The sequence below is a fragment of the Vipera berus genome, assembly GCF_964194415.1.
Source record: "Vipera berus genome assembly, chromosome: W".
Taxonomy (NCBI): Eukaryota; Metazoa; Chordata; class Lepidosauria; order Squamata; family Viperidae; genus Vipera; species Vipera berus.
This window is the reverse complement of record NC_138210.1, coordinates 50,612,298-50,618,297: the sequence shown is the minus strand read 5'-3', so window position 1 is coordinate 50,618,297 and position 6,000 is coordinate 50,612,298.

The window sequence follows — 6,000 nt, the reverse complement described above, 5'->3', positions numbered from 1 at the left end:
CAAATCAAAGAATAGGAAAAAGGAAGAGAGTCAACAACTGAGGCCCAGGACCAGGTAACCCAGTGCACTGGCCCAGGTAAGAAACTTTTGCCCCGAAGGAGGGAAGCACGCAATTGTACCTGGGTGGTCAGGAGAGCGATTGTGGGAGGTTTCTGCGATAATGGCTGTGTGAGTGTGATGGGCTGTGTTCTGGGAACACTGGTAAGTCCAAAGCGAGTGCGGACCTGAAAGGTTGCATTTTCTTAACCCGCGAGGGGAGAGGACAGCCTGAAGGGAAGCGAAGTGGTGTTGAAAATTTTGAGTGGCCATAAAATCAAGAACCTCAGGGAACCATAATCAGGGAAACTCTCAAAGAAGATGGGCAATTGTTGTAGTTGTTGTTGCAAACCTGAAGAAAAGAAAAAAACTATAAAATTAACTAATCGAGATGTAGAAATTCCTTCTGATAGTCCATTAGGACAATTACTAAGTCAGTGGGATGATGAAAATTTGGAAGCATGGACTTGTAAGATAACAAAGAGCAGAATGATAACTTTGTGTTTAAAGAAATGGCCTCATTATGTAATTAGTCCACCGGATTATCATTGGGACCGGTTGGGAGAGCCAAATAAATATTGGATAGGAAAGTTAGAGCAATATATTCTTAAAAGGCCTACCCTAAGCAGTGAAATACCATACGTAAAGCCATGGTATTTTGTGAATTGAGAAGGACCAGTACCACCAGAAGAAGATAAGATTTTTAAATTGAAGGAGGAAAGACCAGGATGGGATCCTTTAGAATGCCTCCCTTTCTCACCTCCTCCTCTTGCTCCCCCTCTACAAGTAATACCAAATGCTCCAGCCTTAGAGGATGATCAAGGAGCAGTAGGGGGAGTTGAAGAACAACCTATAGCCGAAAGAACACGAAAAAGAGAGAGAGAGAGAGAGAAAATGAAAAAGAAGAAAAATTATATCCTTTGCGGCAAGTCCCTCAGGGCATAAATGCACAGGGACAGCCAGTGATGGGTTATGTAGCAGTAAATATCACAGCTACTGAATTAAGGGAATTTAAGCAAAGAATAAAAAAGGTTCAAGAGGAACCCCAAACAGTAGCTGAGGAGTTCTCTGCCTTTTTAGGTCCCAATACATACACGTGGGATGAACTCCAGTATTCTCTGGGTTTTCTATTTACTCCGGAAGAGAGGGATCTAATCCGAAATGCTGCTGTTGCATATTGGAAAGACCATCATTCGGGGGCAAATGATCCAACTCCTGAGGAAAAGTTTCCATTACAAAGACCAGATTGGGATAATAACAATCCCGCCCATAGGCAGCAAATGGATGATTTAAAACAAATGATTATAGAGGGCATTCGGAACTGTGTGCCCCAAAGCAAAAATATCAGTAAAGCTTTTAATGTGAAACAGAAGAAGGAAGAGTCACCAGGGAAATACTTAGAGAGACTTAGAGACCAGATGAGAAAATATGGAGGAATGAGAGAAGAAAGTGAAGGTTTTAGACAATTATTAAAGAGTCAGTTTGTGATTGGAGCATATGGAGATATACAAAGAAAAATACAGAAGATGGAAGGATGGGGAGAAAAGAGTATAATGGATTTGTTAGCAGAGGCTCAGAAAGTTTTTGTGAATCGTGATATACAAGAGCGAAGAGAAGATAAGAAAGTGTTATTGTCAGCAGTAGGACAAATGATGGATAAGAAGATAGGAGATCAGAGGGGACAAAGAAGAGAATTTGGGAATCAAGAGAGAGGAAGAGGAAGAGGGAGAGGCAGGAAAACTATGGGATTGGGTAGCAAGAACCAGTGTTTCAGTTGTGGAAAGGAAGGGCATTTCGCAAGAAATTGCCCACAGCAAATGAGAGAAAGGGAAAGAGAGCAGCAAGTATATAGGCTAATGGATGAGGATGAAGAATAGGGAGGTCAGGGGCCCTTGATATTAAGGTTCCACCAAGAGCCCTTGATAAACATACAAGTGGGACCCGAAAAACAGGAATTAGTGTTCCTAATAGATACCGGGGCTTCTAGGACATCTCTGACAAATATACCCCAAGGCTGCCATTTAATTAATAGTACAATAAGAATTTCGGGGGTAGCCGGACAATCTTTTGAAGTCCCTCAAATAGAAGAAATAACTCTTAAATGGAAAAACTATGAAACCAAGATTCAACCATTATATGTCCCAGCGGCTGGAGTAAATTTGTTAGGAAGAGACGTACTCAAATGTTGGGAGTGGGGAATACAAATACTTAGGGAACAGATGTTAATATTGACTGAAAAAATGAGGAAGAAATAACTCCAATAGTTTGGGCCACAAAGGGAAACCGGGGAGGATTGCAAATAACTCCTATAAAGATTACTCTTAAAAACACAGAGCCCATAAGGCAGAAGCAATATGAGATTAGTTTGGAAGGAAGAAGAGGGTTAAAACCAGTAATAGAAGAATTAATACAAGACGGATTGTTGGAACCAGCCATGTCTCCATATAATTCTCCTATCTTAGCAGTTCAAAAACCTGATGGGAATTACCGCTTAGTGGAGGATTTGAGAAAAATCAATAAGATAATTGTATCTCGACACCCTGTAGTCGCTAATCCCTACACATTATTGAGTAGAATCCCTCCAGAGCATCAATTGTTTAGTGTAATTGATTTAAAGGATGCTTTTTGGGCTTGTCCACTCGATCCTGAATCTCGGGATGTGTTTGCATTTGAGTGGGAAGATCCAGATACAGGAAGAAAAAGCCAACTCAGATGGACAGTGTTGCCCCAAGGGTATACTGAAAGCCCTAACTTATTCGGCCAAATCCTAGAACAAATTCTGGAAAAATTTGAAAAAGATCCAAAATTATCTTTGATACAATATGTGGATGACTTATTGCTCTCAGGGGAAAAGAAACAGGATGTAGAGAAAGGAACTAACGACTTGCTAAATTATTTAGCATCTCAAGGGTTGAGAGTATCTAAAAACAAACTCCAGTATGTAAAAAGGGAAGTGAAATATTTAGGGCACTTGATAAGTAAAGGCAGCAGAAAACTTACTCCCTCTAGAATAGAAGGAATAATAACACAACCACTGCCAAAGGATAAAAAAGCCCTTAGGAAATTTTTGGGATTAGTAGGGTATTGTAGACAATGGATTGTAAATTATGCAGAAACAACTAAACCATTGTACTCAAAACTGATAGATTCCGAACCATGGGAAATCCAATGGTCGGAGGAAGAGAAAGGAAAATTTCAGGAACTAAAGGAGAAATTAGAAAAGGCACCTGTCTTATCGTTACCAGACTTAGAAAAAACATTTCATCTTTTTGTCGCTGTAGAGAATGGAGTAGCTAAAGGGGTTCTAGCCCAGAAATGGGGAGGACTGAAGAAACCTGTGGCATTTTTATCAAAACTGATGGATCCAGTAATAAAGGGGTGGCCGGTCTGTGTACAAGCAATTGCAGCTACTGCCTTGCTAGTTCAAGAAAGCAGGAAGATAAGTTTTGGAGGGGCAACTGTGGTGAGTAGTCCACACCAAGTAAGGAATATTTTGAATCAGCAAGCTCAAAAGTGGATGACAAATTCTAGGTTAATGAAATATGAAAGCATTTTATTAGAAGATCCAAGCTTAGTGATCGTGACTGAAGCTAATGTAAACCCAGCTCAGTTTCTAAGTGGAGAGAGAGATTCACAAGAAATAGAACATGATTGTCTAGAAGCAATTGATTATCAGACCAAAGTGAGGGATGATCTAAAAGAAAGTCGAATAGGAGGATTAAGGACTTTGTTTATAGATGGAAGCTCCAGGGTAATAGAGGGGGAGCGAAGAAGTGCCTATGCCATAGTTGAAGGGGAAACATGGAAAACTGTGCTAGCCGAGAGATTACCAAGTCAGTGGTCTGCTCAGACTTGTGAATTATATGCATTAAAAATGGCTCTGAAGGAACTGGGAAAGGAAGGTGGTAACATATACACAGATTCTATGTATACTTTTGGAATAGCGCGCACTTTTGGAAAAATATGGAAAGAAAGGGGATTGGTGAATAGTAAGGGGAAGAGATTAGCAAAGGAAGAGTTAGTCATTGACATTTTAAATTTAATAACTATACCTCAGGCATTAGCCATAATACATGTAGAAGCACACCAAAAGGGAGAGAGATTTGAAGTCTATGGCAACAATTTAGCAGATGAAAGAGCTAAAGAAGCAGGACTCATGGAAAAGGAAAAAGTTTTCATAATGGTACCTGAAATAGAAGAACAAAGGGTACCAAAGTTTTCCAAGGAAGAGGAGGAAAAAATGGAAAAAGAGGGGATAGTTCAAAATGCAGATGGGGAGTGGATATTGCCAGATGGGAGAAAGATGTTAAACAAACCTATCATGAGAAATCTGATTGAGAGGTTACATGAAGGGACACACTGGGGGGCACAGGCTTTAATAGATTTGATACACAGAAAATATGTATGTAAAGGGATATATAGCCTGGCCTTACAAATGGTTAGAAAATGTATGGTCTGTCTAAAAACAAATAAAGCAGCACTAAGAAAACAACCAATGGGGGGAAGGGAGTTGGCAATACGACCTTTTCAGCGAATTCAAATTGACTATACTGAATTACCAAAAGCAGGAAAAATAAGGTTTTTGCTTGTCATAGTGGATCATTTAACTCGATGGGTAGAAGCTTTTCCATGTGTGAATGCAAATGCTAGCACCACGGGTAGAATATTGTTAGAAAACATAATACCCAGGTATGGTCTTCCTGAAGTAATAGACAGTGACCAGGGGACGCATTTTACGGCAAGGGTAGTAAAATTAATTAATGAGGCCGTGGGAATAAAATGGGATTATCACACAGCTTGGCACCCCAGTAGTTCTGGGATTTCTGAACATGCTAATCAAAAATTAAAACAAACTTTGATTAAATTAATGGAGGAAACAAATTTACCCTGGAATAAATGCCTCCCCTTGGCCTTATTAAGGATACGAACACAACCACGTAAAGATATTGGATTGTCATCATTTGAACTCATGTTTGGAGTACCTTATATGGGGAGGGAGGGATTGCCACGAGTTGAACTGAAAGATAAAATAATAAGAGAATATGTACTTGAACTGTCCAGATGTTTTTCTCTCTTGCGACAGAAAGGCATTCTTGCTCAAACTCCACCCTTGGACTTTGCAGTACACCGATACAAAGCAGGGCAGTGGGTGTTGATAAAAGCCTGGAAAGATGAAAAACTAACTCCAACTTGGGAGGGACCTTACATCATCTTGTTAACTACTGAAACAGCCATCCGGACAGCTGAAAGAGGTTGGACTCATTACTCCCGAGTGAAAGGGCCCGTGCCAGCCCCAGAGAGGTGGAAGGTGGAATCTCACCAAGGAGATCCACTGAAGTTAAAGCTTCGAAGGACCTAACGGACTCTTGACAGAAGGAGGGGTGAAGAGACATAAGGACTAAACATTGCATTTTTTTATGCTTCCACTCCCAGAGAAAAGCCAAGATTGGGAAAAATCCAATATCTCCATATCTCCGGGAGGTGCTGGTTTTGTAAGTGCCTTTGTGGATGTTGTTGTTGCTCCTATTATATTGATTGCATTTTATGTACGGGGTGTAAGATAGAGTGTGATATTAAGAGCATAGAGGATGTATTGGAACGTTACTGGGTGGTACTTGGGAGTTCTTCTTATTATACTCTTAAAACCTGTCCAACCACTAGAACCATGTACGCAATGTGTAAAAATGACAAAAAGGGAAGGGAAAATTGAGAAAACAATGATATACCATACTATGATTCCTGAATGTTTACAAACTAACTTGACAGACTGCATTCAAAATGACACACAATATAAGCGTTGTCACACCAACATAGGAGTAGAATGTTATGACCCAAAAGCAATAGGACCAGTAACTGCAAAAATGTGGGTGTATGCTTATAAGGGAGGGCTAGGTGCAATTCAGATGTTCTCATTAAGTCAAATCAGACGAGGTTACATAGCCCATAATGAAACCAGAGGCGGAA